The sequence below is a fragment of the Rhinopithecus roxellana genome, chromosome 21 (genome assembly GCF_007565055.1).
Source record: "Rhinopithecus roxellana isolate Shanxi Qingling chromosome 21, ASM756505v1, whole genome shotgun sequence".
NCBI classification, from domain to species: domain Eukaryota; kingdom Metazoa; phylum Chordata; class Mammalia; order Primates; family Cercopithecidae; genus Rhinopithecus; species Rhinopithecus roxellana.
In genome coordinates, this window is record NC_044569.1 from 62,908,173 (window position 1) to 62,923,417 (window position 15,245).

Genomic DNA, 15,245 nt, shown 5'->3' on the forward strand with positions numbered 1-15,245 from the left:
AGCCAAGATTGTGCTGCCACACTGCAGCCTAGGTGACAGAGTGAAACTCCATCTCAAAAAAAAAGTGAGACATTCCAGTTGTGACCACTAAACCCCTCTGTCCCGGCCTTGCTGTCCCTGCTGGTCCTTCCCCCCTCCCTCCCTCCTATATGTGCCCAGGAACCAGAAATAGCCTATCCACCCTGAAGGAGTCAAACAGCCCTTGCCCTTACCACCAGTCCCCAGCAGAGCTTCCTGGAATCATTTTCCTCTCCCTTCCTCTTGCTCTGTTTTCTCTTTCACTTCCCTAGGCTCTTTGGCTAGGACTGGCTGCAGAAGTTGATTTGCACAATTATTTTACCTTGGTAAGAATGAAAGCTGTAAACCAAATTAGGTATGCCAGCAGGTAGCAGGTATAGGAGAAGAATCACGGGATACATCTGACCCTCGTCCTTGCTTCTCGTGATCCTAGGTAAGTTATTTAACCTCTCTAAGCTTCTATGTCCTCAGCTGTGAAATGGGGATGGTCACACCTGTTCGTGGAGTTGCTAAGAAGTTTAAAAATAAAATCAGCTTTGGGAGGCTGAGGCGGGCAGATCACGAGGTCAGGGGTTCAAGACCAGCCTGGCCAACATGGTGAAACCCCCATCTCTACTAAAAATACAAAATTACCCAGGCGTGGTGGCGGGTGCCTGTAATGCCAGCTACTCGGGAGGCTGAGGCAGGAGAATTGCTTGAACCTGGGAGGTGGAGGTTGCAGTGAGTGGGATCACATCACTGCACTCCAGCCTGGGTGACAGAGCAAGACTCCGTCTCAAATAAATAAATGCTTGCTTCTGCAAACCAGGATCCAGCACACTGTGTTGCAGCCTGTTTCTGGCCTGCAGCCTGTTTTTGTACTATCCACAAGTTAGGAATGTCTTTTCCATTTTTTACGGCTTGTAAAGAAAAACAAAATGAACATGCAACAGAGACCATATGTGGCCCACAAAGCCTAAAAAATTTACTACCTGGCACTTAAAGGAAAAAGTTTGTTGATCTCTGCTATTTGCCATAAAAAAGTCAAGGGTTTTATCTGTCCTTTGCCTTCCTGCACAAATAGAGGTGTATGGTTTCCTGTTTTTGTTTGTTTTTAAGTTAAAGGGGATTTAAAGATGTTTCTAAGCGAGGAACAGAAGCCAAAGGTGATAAAGGACAGGAGCAGTTGGAGAAACAGAAGAGAGGGATGTTAATTAAAGGAGAATGGTCTTGAAGTAGAGAGGTTTGAAGAAGCAAGTGGAGGGGAGGAAAGATGTATTTTCCTCTACCACCTTACATTCATGGCAGCAGCCCCTATAACAAAAGAGAAAAGCATACAAACATATTTAATGTAAATTTACCACGGCATGAAGCCTTCAAAAGGAAATGAAAGCCCAGGCCGGGCACGGTGGCTCAAGCCTGTAATCCCAACACTTAGGGAGGCCAAGGCAGGCAGATCACGAGGTCAAGAGATCGAGACCATCCTGGCCAACATGGTGAAACCCCATCTCTACTAAAAATACAAAACCCACCACACCCTGCAGCCTAGGTGACAGAGTGAAACTCCATCTCAAAAAAAAAAGTGAGACATTCCAGTTGTGACCACTAAACCCCTCTGTCCCGGCCTTGCTGTCCCTACTAAAGTAGAGATGTCCCATCTCTACTAAAAATACAAAACCCTTAACCGGGTGTGGTGGCATGCGCCTGTAGTCCCAACTACTCGGGAGGCTGAGGCAGGAGAATCTCTTCAACCCAAGAGGCGGCGGTTGCAGTGAGCCGAGATTGTGCCACTGCACTCCAGCCTGGCGACAGAGCAAGACTCCATCTCAATAAAAAAGGAAAAAAGAAAATGAAAACCCAATGAAACAGTGAAACCTGAGTATTTTAATGCTAGATTTGATGAAGGGTACAGTCAGGACGGGCGCGGTGGCTCAAGCCTGTAATCCCAGCACTTTGGGAGGCCGAGGCGGGTGGATCACGAGGTCAGGAGATCGAGACCCTCCTGGCTAACACGGTGAAACCCCGTCTCTACTAAAAATACAAAAAGCTAGCCGGGCGAGGTGGCGGGCGCCTGTAGTCCCAGCTAGTCGGAGGCTGAGGCGGGAGAATGGCGGGAACCCGGGAGGCGGAGCTTGCAGTGAGCCGAGATCGCGCCACTGCACTCCAGCCTGGGAGACACAGCGAAACTCCGTCTCAAAAAAAAAAAAAAAAAAAAAAAGGTACAGTCGTGGAGAAATATGAGGTAGCAAAAAAGTATGATCTAACAGCAATAAACGGGGAGGCTTGCCAAGCTTGTTTGTTCAGATTCTCTGCCTCCCTGGGTCTTCAGAGATGAAGATGCTGTTGTTCTCTGGGTAGAATGAGGGTACCTGTTATGTGAGAATTTCATGACCTGCTTTGGGGAAAGGTCAGAAAATCCTTCCTATGTGTTATAACCTGCTTCAAGGAAAAGAGCAGAGAAAGTCAGATCTTCCTGCACAAACTCTTTTTTTAAATTAACTTTTTTTTTAGAGATAAGGTCTTACTGTATCTGTTGCCCAGGCTGGAGTGCAGTGGTACCATCATGACTCACTGCAGTCTCGAGCTCCTGGGCTCAACCCATCCTCCCACCACAGCTTCCTGGGCACCTGGGACTATAGATGCACCACTGTGCCCAGCTAATTTTTAAAATTTTTGTAAATACGGGTATCTCACTATGTTGCCCAGGCTAGTCTTAAACTCCTAGCCTCAAGCAATTCTCCCACCTTGGCCTCCCAAAGCACAGGGGTTACAGGCACACACCACCGCACCTAGCCCACACATTATTTCAGCTTAAAATATCTGAGGGTAGCATGTCCTGAATCCCATCAAAGGGACACCTTTTTCTCTAAGGCTGGTGGTAATGGCTTAGGATCTCGTTCAATGGAGAAGACGATGGGATGGGAGGAGTGGGATAAAGGTTCGATGAGCCTGTCAAGAAGAAAAGGAAGTCCGGGCGTGGTGGCTCATGCCTGTAATCCCAGCACTTAGGGAGGCTGAGGCTGGCGGATCACCTGAGGTCAGGAGTTTGAGACCAGCCTGGCCAACATGGTGAAACCCCATCTCTATTAAAAATACAAAATTAGACCAGCCTGCCCAACATCGCGAACCCCCGTCTCTACTAAAAATATAAAAAATCAGCAGGGTGTGATGGTGGGTGCCTGTAATCCCAGCTGCTCGGGAGGCTGAGGCAGGAGAATCGCTTGAACCTGGGAGGCAGAGGTTGCAGTGAGCCGAGATGGCGCCATTACACGCCAGCCTGGGCAACAAGAGCGAAACTCTGTCTCAAAGAAAAAAAATACAAAATTAGCTGGGCTTAGTGGCATATGCCTGTAGTCCCAGCTACTTGGGAGGCTGAGGCAGGAGAGTTGCTTGAACCCAGGAGGCAGAGGTTGCAATGAGTCGACATCATGTCATTCCACTCCAGCCTGGGTGAGAACAGCAAAACTGTCTCAAGAAAGAAGAAAAGGAGGGGAAGCCAACAAAGGCAGGCAAAGACAGGATTGTCCATGGGGGAGTGGTGCCCACCTACTGGGGATCAGGAAAACTGCCAAAGACTTGGAAATGGGCAAGAGAATCCTGGTGTCCTTGTAGTAGAGTGCTGGGTGTTTCTAGAGGGCCTTCCAGGAATCATCTGACTCCAGAGGACTGTGTCTTGGGTTGTTTGTGATTGGCTAAGCTATTTAACAATTCTGTAGGAATAAAGTTGTAGAAAACTGACAACATAAATTTTCCTTGTCCATCAGAATGCACAGATTCCTGTTCATAGCAATGCAAAGGAATCATGTCTTTACAGAATAAAAATCTCTGTAAATTAAATTCTCATTTCAACCAATTTTAGCAGCTTCCTGGTTTCCACATTCATGAATGAATTAAAATCTTTGATACGTGTTCATTTTATATTTGCATGAGTCAGGATTTTACTTTTTTGAAAACTAGAATTTAGCATAGGTCCTTTAAAAACAACAATAGGGGCCGGGCGCAGTGGCTCAAGCCTGTAATCCCAGCACTTTGGGAGGCCGAGACGGGCGGATCACGAGGTCAGGAGATCGAGACCATCCTGGCTAATGGTGAAACCCCGTCTCTACTAAAAATACAAAAAAAAACCTAGCCGGGCGAGGTGGCGGGCGCCTGTAGTCCCAGATACTTGGGAGGCTGAGGCAGGAGAATGGCGTGAACCCGGGAGGCGGAGCTTGCAGTGAGCCGAGATTGCGCCACTGTACTCCAGTCTGGGCGACAGAGGGAGACTCCGCCTCAAAAAAAAAAAAAAAAAAAAAAAAAAAAACCAATAGGCCAGGTGCAGTGGTTCACACCTGTAATCCCAGCACTTTGGGAGGCCAAGGCGGGTGGATCACCTGAGGTCACCAGTTTGAGAGCAGCCTGGCCAACATGGTGAAACCCTATCTCTACTAAAAATACAAAAATTAGCTGGGTGTGGTGATGCGCACCTGTAATCCCAGCTACTTGGGAGGCTAAGGCAGGAGAATTGCTTGAACATGGGAGGCCAAGGTTGCAGTGAGCTGAGATCACACCACTGCACTCCAGCCTGGGCAATAGAACAAGACTCCATCTCAACATAAAAAGTAAATAAAAAATAAGGAGAAAACAGAAAAAACAAAAAAGACAATAAAGAGTCTTGGAGATTAAAAACAAAACACAAAAGATAAGATGGGGCTAGGTGTGATAGCTCATGCCTGTAATCCCAACACTTTGGGAGGCCGAGGCAGGAAGACTACTTGAGGCCAGGTGTTCAAGAGCAGCCTAAGCAGCATAGTGATACCCCATCTTGGCTAAAAATTTAAAAATTAGTCAGGTCTGGTGGCATATGCCTGTTGTACCAACTACTAAGGAGGCCGAGGCAAGAGGATTGCTTAAGCACAGGAGGTCGACGCTGCAGTGAGCCCTGATGGTGCCACTGCGCTCCAGCCTGGGTAACAGAGTGAGACCCTGTCGCAAAAACAAAAAGGTGATTTTTAAGGTTTAATAGGCCGGGCAGCCTCCTTCCACAAGCACTGTGTGTACCACACATTGCCTAGGAATTAAGAAAACTACAATTTGCACATTGCTTTCTCAGCTGTAGGAGCTGTTTTTCAACCCTGTGAGTTTAGAAAACTGATAGTAATGACTCCCGCATAGACATGCAAATGAATTTTGTCCAGTTGAGGTGCAGTTGATCCCAACCTGCTACCACCACCACCTCTGAAACATTTTGCTTCTATTAATAAAGGCACTCAGCATTCCTAATTGACTATATATTTATGTGTCTGCTATTTGGCATCTCCTTCAAATTGGTTTTTAAAGCTTTACTGGCTCCCTCATTAATGAGTTAAATAAAATCTTTCACACATATCCATTTTATAGCTGTATGAAACTCATTTCTTTCTTTTTTTTTTTTTTGAGACATAGTCTCGCTGTCTCCCAGGCTGGAGTGCAGTGGCGCGATCTCGGCTCACTGCAAGCTCCGCCTCCCGGGTTGCCTCAGCCTCCTGAGTAGCTGGGACTACAGGCGCCCGCCACCACACCTGGCTAATTTTTTGTATTTTATAGTAGATGGGGTTTCACCGTGTTAGCCAGGATGGTCTCGATCTCCTGACCTCATGATCCGCCCATCTCGGCCTTCCAAAGTGCTGGGATTACAGGTTTGAGCCATCGGCAAATTTTTTTTTTTTTTTTTTTTTTTTTTTTTTTTTGAGACGGAGTCTGGCTGTGTCACCCAGCCTGGAGTGCAGTGGCGCGATTCGGCTCACTGCAAGCTCCGCCTCCTGGGTTCATGCCATTCTCCCGCCTCAGCCTCCGAGTAGCTGAGACTACAGGCGCCCGCCACCACGCCCGGCTAATTTTTTGTATTTTTAGTAGAGACGGGGTTTCACCGTGTTAGCCAAGATGGTCTCGATCTCCTGACCTCGTGATCCGCCCGCCTCGGCCTCCCAAAGTGCTGGGATTACAGGCTTGAGCCACCGCGCCCGGCCGGCAAATTTTTTTTAAAAAATTGTCAGCCAGCGCCAGACGCAGTGGCTCATGCCTGTAATCCCAGCACTTTGGGAGGCTGAGGCTGGAGGATCATGAGCTCAGGAGTTCAAGACCAGCCTGGCCAACACAGTGAAACCCGTCTCTACTAAAAATACAAAAATTAGCCAGGCATGGTGGCAGGCGCCTGTAGTCCCAGCTACTTGGGAGGCTGAAGCAGGAGAATTGCTTGCATCTGGGAGGCAGAGGTTGCAGTGAGCTAAGGTCACACCACTGCACTCCAGCCTGGGTGACAGAGTGAGACCCTGTCTCAAAAAAAAAAAATTTTGTCAATTACATCTAAGGCATCTCATTAACGAGTCACTACAGTCTTGTGAGATCTCAACTGCCATTGTTATACCCCCATTCTGAGGATGACATAATTGAGGCACCAAGAGCTTAAGGTCACATTAACAGAGAGTGGCAGATTCAAGGCTGGGACTTGAGAGTTTCTGACTCCAAGAATCCTGTCCTTTCCACTGTTAAGTTAAAAAAACAAAAACAAAAAACCACCCCAGGGATGTAACTTCTTGGCCTGCCAAAAGTAGACAGCATTGGAAATTAATAAGACTACAGGTGAGGACCAGTGCCAACAAGAAACTGGCATCTACTTATTCTTTTCTTCTCTAATAGGTTCACCAAACCCAAATTCTCAAAACCTGAATGTCTCACAAGTACTTTCCAAAGTCTTTTTTTTTTTTTTTCCTTTTTGAGACAGGTTATCGTTCTGTCACCCAGGCTGGAGTGCAGTGGCACATCATAGCTCACTGCAGCCTCAACCTCTCAGGCTCAAGTGATCCTCCCACCTCAGCCTCCCTAGTAGCAGGGACTATAGGAGGATGCCACCACTGCCAGCTATTTTTTTTTTTTTTTTGTAGAGATAAGGTTGTGCCATGTTGCCCAGGCTGGTCTCAAACTCCTGGACTCAAGTGATCCCCTGCCTCAGCTTCCTAAAATGCTGGAATTATAGGTGGGAGCCACTACACCTGGCCTTCAAAGTCTTACTGTTTTGTTTCCACTACAAATAAACCCTCCTCCCACGTATGTTAGCATTTTGGGTGGCTTCACTCAGAAGGGCTCTGCATTTTTCTCAATGTGTTCACTCCTTTTCCATGAGAAGCCCAAGATTTAATGAGCACCTTTGGAGGATGAGCCAGACATTGTGCAGGACAAACATTTCACACATCCCATCTACAGGACAGCCCGTAATCTCTACAGCCCTTCAGTCAGCAAATATTAATTACAGAAGAGTAATAAGGTTAGCAACACAAATATGAAAACGGGCTGGGTGCGGTGGCTCACATCTGTAATCCCAGCACTTTGGGAGGGCGAGGCGGGTGGATCACTTGAGGTCAGGAGCTCGAGACCAACCTGGCCAACATGGTAAAATACTGTCTCTACTAAAAATACAAAGATTAGCCAGGCGTGGTAGCAGGCGCCTGTAGTCCCAGCTACTCGGGAGACTGAGGCAGGAGAATCGCTTGAGCCTGGGAGGCGGAAGTTGCAGTAAGCTAAGATCACACCACTGCTCTCCAGCCTGGGGGACAAAGCAAGACTCCATCTCCAAAAAACAAACGTGAAAATGAACAAAACAGCAGAGGAACTCTCCCTCAACTCGCGGGGTTTAACAGAGAGCCTCACAGACAGATGATCGCAGTCCACTAACCCAACCAAGGGTTGGTGGGAGCATGAGGGATCTTGTCATTGAAAGCTTAATAGAGCTAGAGTTTATGTTGAGACTTGAAGAATAGGTAGAAATTTGCTTAGTAAATAAGGAGATGTCAGGCTGGCTGGGTGTGGTGGCTCATGCCTGTAATCCCAGCACTTTGGGAGGCCGAGGCGGGTGGATCACAAGGTCAGAAGTTCAAGACCAGCCTGACCAACATGGTGAAACCCTGTCTCTACCAAAAATACAAAAATTAGCTAGGCACGGTGGCGCACACCTGTAATCCCAGCTACCGGGGAGGCTGAGGCAGGAGAATTGCTTGAACCGGGACCCGGGAGGTGGAGGTGGCAGTGAGCCAAGATTGCCCACTGTACTCCAGCCTGGGAGACAGAGCGAGGCTCCATCTCAAAAAAAAAAAAAAAATCAGCCACTCGGGAGGCTGACGCAGAAGAATCGTTCGAACCCGGGAGGCAGAGGTTGCAATGAGCTGAGATCACACCATTGCACTCCAGGCCGGGCAACAAGAGCAAAACTCAGTCTCAAAAAAAATAAAAAAGACGGCCGGGCGCGGTGGCTCAAACCTGTAATCCCAGCACTTTGGGAGGCCGAGACGGGCGGATCACAAGGTCAGGAGATCGAGACCATCCTGGCTAATACGGTGAAACCCCGTCTCTACTAAAGAATACAAAAAACTAGCCGGGCGAGGTGGTGGGCGCCTGTAGTCCCAGCTACTTGGGAGGTGGAGGCAGGAGAATGGTGTGAACCTGGGAGACGGAGCTTGCAGTGAGCTGAGATCCGGCCACCGCACTCCAGCCTGGGTGACAGAGCCAGACTCCGTCTCAAAAAATAAAAATAAAAATAAAAAAGAAAGAGGAAGAGAGAGCACAAGGTATTTAGGTGGCAGCAACAGCATAGAGTGGCTGCAACAATTGGTAGGTAGGGGAGATTCTGAATGTGAAACTAGACAGATGTTCAGGAACAGGTCATGGCAGGCCGAGAGGAGGAAGCGTCTCTGCAGACAAACATGAAGGGAGGCTGAAGCAAGGGCTGAGCATACGTCCTGCACAAAAGTACACACAGGATACCTGCCAAGGAGGGAAAGGCGCCTTCAAGAACACAGTCATACCCTGTAATTGAGTCATCACCAGGCCCATTTCAACTTCCCACCCACACCCAAACTCAGGATAGGTTCTATGGTACTCAGGGTAGATATGCAGGTGAATGGAAGCTAAGAAATTGATTTGTACAGTTGTAAATATTTTCTGTCACTGGATTATTTCTTTGTAATCTGAGGTCTCCAATCTTTTGCTATGATATTTTAGGTTGGGAAAGAAGAGGGGACACGTTCTGTGAACCTGAAGGAGAGACATTGTCCTAACAAAGCAAACTGGTAAATGTAGCAACATTAGGCTGGGCAAAGTGGCTCACACCTGTAATCCTAACACTTTAGGAGGTCAAGGCAGGAAGATCACTTAAAACCAGGAGTTCAAGACCAGCCTGGTCAATGTAGCGTGACCCTGTCTCTATAATTTCTCTTTCTTTCTTTTTTTTTTTTTAATTAGCTGGGTGTGGTGGTCCACACCTGTAGTCCCAGCTACTCGGGAGACTGAGGTAGGATTGTTGCTTGAGCCCAGGAGGGCAAGGCTGCAGTGAGCTGTGATCACGCCACTGCACTCCAGCCTGGGTGACAGAGAAAAAAAAAAGAAAACATTAAGGGAAATGGATGTTCTTGCCATCCATTTATCAAGGTCTTTGGGATGCTAATTGGCAGGATGCAGATGGCCCCCTTCTGAGCAATGTTTCTGGGGACCTCTCAGGCCACAGTTCAGTGAGCAGTGCTTCTTTGCTTCTTTTCCCTCTGCCCATCTGCCATTGCCCAACCTCACTGCCACCCCTCCCCACCTCTCACCCTTCAGAGAGCGGAGAAGTTGGTAGTCGGAATATTTTCTTCACTGACATCCTCATCTTTCAGGGGTCCTGGGGAAGGATGTGTAGAGATAAAAAGAATAAATTAATGTGTTCTCAAGAGAAGGTCTGCCTCAGCTGGCTGACAGCTTCATCTCCCCGGGGTTCTGAAACATTCCTTTTATTTTAATGTGCTGGCTTTTTGTAAAATGCTGTTGAAAAGAAACAGAATTTTGGATAATTGGGCAGTGGCAACATCTTTTAAAGGAAAACGGATATAGTCTATTAATGGTATCTGTAATAAACACCTTAGGGGACAGCTCATTAATTTTTAGCAACAAGAGCCATTTACCCTATATCCTCTCCTTAACGAAATGCTCGCTTCTTGATTTTTTTTTTTCTCCCATTGATTTTGATGTAAAAAGGACAGGGAGGACTCGCTCCTCTATGCATGCCCATCTCTCTACAGAGCATCTTTGGGGCCCCAGAACCACCTAAATGTTGGGAGTTATGTTATCATTGGGCCATCAAGCTCATCCCTGATGCCGTCCTTATCACCACATCCCATTGCCCCCGTCTCTCTCTCTCTTTTTTTTTTTTTTTTTTAAGATGGAGTCTCGGCCCGGCGCGGTGGCTCAAGCCTGTAATCCCAGCACTTTGGGAGGCCGAGACGGGCGGATCACGAGGTCAGGAGATCGAGACCATCCTGGCTAACACGGTGAAACCCTGTCTCTACTAAAAATACAAAAAACTAGCCGGGCGAGGTGGCGGGCGCCTGTAGTCCCAGCTACTAGGGAGGCTAAGGCAGGAGAATGGCGTAAACCCAGGAGGCAGAGCTTGCAGTGAGCTGAGATCTGGCCACTGCACTCCAGTCTGGGCGACAGAGCGAGACTCCGCCTCAAAAAAAAAAAAAAAAAAAAGATGGAGTCTCATTCTGTCGCCCAGGCTAGAGTACAGTTGTATGATCTCAGCTCACTGCAACCTCTGCCTCCTGGGTTCAAGCAATTCTCCTGCCTCAGCCTCCTGAGTAGCTGGGATTACAGGTGCCTGCCACCACACCTGGCTAATTTTTGTATTCTTCATACAGGTGGGGTTTCGTCATGTTGGCCAGGCTGGTCTCAGACTCCTGACCTCAGGTGATCCACCCGCCTCGGCCTCCCAAAGTGCTAGGCGTGAGCCACTGCGCCCAGCCACCCCATGTCTCTTCTCAGAACATCTCTGAAGTGATTTTTCAGTGATTTTCCATGCCCCACTCATCTGAACTTTAATCCTGCATTTCTCTGTACCAGCCTACATTTGTTGTCCTCACAAGATTAAATGTTCTTGACTGCACCCACTATGTCTCTATTCCATCTAGCCCAATGTCTGACTCTCAGAAGGTTGTGCTAATTTTCCATTGCTGCATGACAAATTATCACTGCCAGGCATGGTGGTGCTCACCTGTAGCCCCAGCTACTCAGGGTCTGAGGCCAAAGGATGCCTTGAGTCCAGGAGTTCTGGGCCTTAGTACCCTATGCCAATCAGGGGTCTGCACTAAGTTTGGCATCAATATGGTGACCTCTCGGAAGTAAGGGACCACTAGGTTGCCTAAGAAGGGGTGAATCAGCCCCGGCCAGAAATGCAGCAGGCCAGAACTCCCATGCTGATCAGTAGTGGGATCATGCCTGAAAATAGCCACCGCGCTCCAGCCTGGTAACATAGTGAGACCCCTTCTCTAAAAAAAACAACAACAACAAGCAAATTACCACAAACACCAAATAGGTGTTGAAACCAGCACCTTTTTATAAACTCACAGTTTTGTAGGTCAGAAGTCTGGGCAGGTCCATCTGGGTTCTCTGCTCTGGTATCACAAGGCTAAAACCAAGGTGTTGGCTAGGCTGGACTCTAGGGAAGAGGCTGCTTCCAAGTTCATTCGGCTTGTTGGCAAAATGTAGTTCTGTGCAGCTATGAGACTGAGGTCCCTGCTACCTTGTGGGCTGTCAGCCATTGGTCACTCTCATCTCCTAGAAGCTGCTCTTTGGTCCTTACCTGTGACCTCCTCCATCTTATGCATCAAAATCTTATGCTTTCCATCTCTCTGACCTCCCTTTTTGCCATCAACTGGATAAAACTCTCTGCTTGCAATGGATTTGTGATTAGATTAGGCCCCCCAGAAAACTCCCCCTTTGATTAACTCTGAATCAACTGATTAGTGACCTTAAGGACATCTACAAAATCACTTTTTGCCAGGTAATGGAGCCTAATCAGGGTATTCCTAGACCATGGGATGAGAACAGGAAATCTCATGAATGGGGTCATTTTAGGATTTTTCCTAACACAAACATCTCAGAATATATGCAAGAGCAAGAGTTATTGGGGTAGGATGATCCCCACCCAAGCAATTTCTGTCTACTGTCCTAGCTATGACAAATCCTGACCTGGCCCCTGACCAGCTGACAACTGTGTAGACCTAACTGGATGCCATGATCCCAACTGGGTACTTCATGTACACAGTAGAGAGAGCCGAGTGACACCAACACCCACAGCTGGTTCCCTCTGGCAAGTCCAAGGGTTATCTAATACACTAGCCCCTCAACCACACTCAGAGACTGCTCTTCTAAATTGGGACAGAGATCATTCACGATCCCTTAGCTTTAAAAGACACCATTTCACCTTTCCTAAACTCATCCCCTAGAGCCTAGACTCTAGACTGGTCTAGGGTCCTTTGCTTGATCGTAAATTTTTTCCATTCACCCCTCAATCCTTGGTTTCTTAGTATTTTAATTTACATTTTGTAGCCGGGCGTGGTGACTCATGCCTGTAAAACCAGCACTTTGGGAGGCCGAGGCAGGCAGGATCACCTGAGGTCGGGAGTTTGAGACCAGCCTGACATGGAGAAACCCCATCTCTACTAAAAATATAAAATTAGCCGGGCATGGTGGCACATGCCTGTAATCCCAGCTACTCAGGAGGCTGAAACAGGAGAATTGCTTGAACCCGAGAGGCGGAGGTTGCAGTGAGCTGAGGTCACGCCACTGCACTCCAGCCTGGGCAACAACAGCGAAACTCTGACTCAAAAAAAAAAAAAAATTGTATATTTTGTTTGTTGGACCAGAGATCTCCCTGCTCTTGGATCTGGTGTCCTTACCCATTGTTGCATACCCTCCCCTGCACCCACAGCTCCCGTCCTTCTCTTCTCTGCAGCTCCCAAAAGCCTTTCTTCTTCTCTACCTACAGGTATGAAAACCTCCACTCCCCACCCCAGATGCCCCTATTTCTGTTTCTTGCCACAGATCTCTCTTGTTAACTCTGTATGTCAAATGCCTGGCAGATGGCAGCCATCAGTTTATATCCTCAAATTGACTAAATGATTAAATGTATCAATGAATTGGTGAGTTGAGTCATCTATTACTCCATCAGCACCACAGGACTGCCTCTCTGTTCGTAGGATCATTCATTCATTTATCCCTAGGAATGCAAAGATAAATGTGAATAGGATAAACATTTTTCCTAGGCTGTTGAAGAATCTGTGCTCAGTAGAAGATCTGGGGCATTCCATCCCTTTGGGTTAAGTTTTCTGAGCCCAAAAATGTCTTTGAAAATCAACTTCTGTGCTTGCTTTGGCAGCACATATACCAAAATTGAAACAATATGGAGAAGATTCGCATGGCCCCTTTGTAAGGATGACACGCAAATTCATGAAGGATCTCATAGTTTAAAATAGTAAAATAAATCAACTTCCAGAAGCACAAGCTACTGTCAAATTTAATCATTAAGATTCCAGGTCTGCCAATCCAAAGAGTGATCGAATTTCTTTCTTTTGTGAAATACAGCATTCTCTTTGTTTTTCACTAAAAGAGACACTTAAATTTGCTTCCCACCAGGTCTGAAGCTGGTGCCTAATGTGGCTGAAAATGTTATTGAGCCCAGTGAGGAAATCCAATGCCCTCGGGCTGCCGGGCTGAATGGCAGCCCTGTTTCCAAGGGCATCCTCCTTTGTCTGCCTGGAGTCTCAGATGACATGTTTGGACACAAAGCCTCTTAGGTAGAAATTACTACATTAGCAGGCATTCCTAATTTGCAGCTAGGTTTATTATTTCAAAGTCTTTTATCACGATTAGACTTCAATGAGGTTTTACAGCTGAGCGGCAACCCTCGTTTGGAAATATGTTTTGTTATGCTGTTTATTAGTTTACTCATTTATCTCTCTTTTTTAAGGTCTCCTCTTTGAAAGACAGCCATCTGCGTTGAAATTTTTTAGGGATGATTTTACTCTCTTCCCATTGAGGTTATTTTTTAACCTCTCTGAGATACTTATCATTATGAGTTTAAAACCTTTCTATGTGAAGACAGCAGAGAGGAGATTGCTGACGGGGTCTAGGAAAGTCAGAATCCTTGTGGAACCGGGGGAAAGAGAGGCCATTTTCCTAATGATTATTATTCTCAGGTGGGAGATTAAGTAGCCCCTTATACAGGCAGGGTTAGGTCAAGGAACTCTGGATCACAGGAACCACAGGAGAGCCCGTCTGTTTCCCCTACTCACTAACTGCATTGATTATATTTTATCATTATTATTTTATTTTTATTTTTATTTATTTATTTTTTTTGAGATGGAGTTTCTCTCTTGTTGCCCAGGCTGAAGTGTGATGGTGCAGTCTCGGCTCACTGCAACCTCTGCCTCCTGGGTTCAAGCAATTCTTCTGCCTGAGCCTCCTGAGTAGCTGGGATTACAGGCGCGTGCCACCACGCCCAGCTAATTTTGTATTTTTAGTAGAGACGGGGTTTCTCCATGTTGGTCAGGCTGCTCTCGAACTCCCAACCTCAGGTAATCCACCTGCTTCGGCCTCCCAAAGTGCTGGGATTACAGGCGTGAGCCATCACACCTGGCCAATTTTATTATTTTCTTTTTTTTTTCTATCTTCTTTCTTTCTTTTTTTTTGAGACAGAGTCTCATTTTGTGGCCCAGGCTGGAATGCAGTGGCCCGATCTCAGTTCACTGCAAGCTCTGCCTCCCAGGTTCACAGCATTCTCCTGCCTCCGTCTCCTGAGTAGCTGGGACTACAGGCGCCTACCACTATGCCCAGAATTTTTTGTATTTTTAGTAGAGACAGGATTTCACTGTGTTAACCAGGATGGTTTCAACCTCCTGACCTTGTGATCCGCCCACCTCAGCCTCCCAAAGTGCTGGGATTACAGGCATGAGTCACCGTGCCCGGCCTGTTTTCTATATTCTTGATGCTCTGGTATCTGAGGGCTCACTGACTTGGAAGAGACTGCCCTTCCCAGGATTAGAGACAGCAAACTCGTCCCCTGGTAGTGGGACTTTCATATGCAAACTAACAGATCCAGATTCCATACTCCAAGCCACCTTCTTTACCTGGCTCTTACACTCCAGGAGGCAAAATTATTCTGCCCCAATCATCCCAGGCCCAGATACCAGATGACTCAAGACACCCTCTAAACACCAGAGCCTGCAGAAATTATTCCAACTGGCCAATCCTAAACCTGCCTTCCCTGTTGACCCTGCCGTGCCCAATCCCTCCTATGAAAACCACAGTAAAGGTTCTCATCCTTGCTTTCCCCTGGCCCTTTCTGCCTCCTGACCGACCTCGTGTTACCTGATAGGCTCCTGAGGCTCCTGTTTCTAAGGAACTCTGCGTATAAAAAAAGCTCT

The 15,245-nt window shown here is 47.2% G+C and overlaps 1 non-coding gene across 1 annotated transcript; it reads left to right on the forward strand.

Moving 5' to 3' along the window:
* Nucleotides 1-13,182: 13,182 nt before the first annotated feature.
* Nucleotides 13,183-13,289, forward strand: LOC115895617. Its single transcript, XR_004055798.1, has one exon. It is a non-coding gene; the product is annotated as a U6 spliceosomal RNA (small nuclear RNA).
* Nucleotides 13,290-15,245: the final 1,956 nt, after the last annotated feature.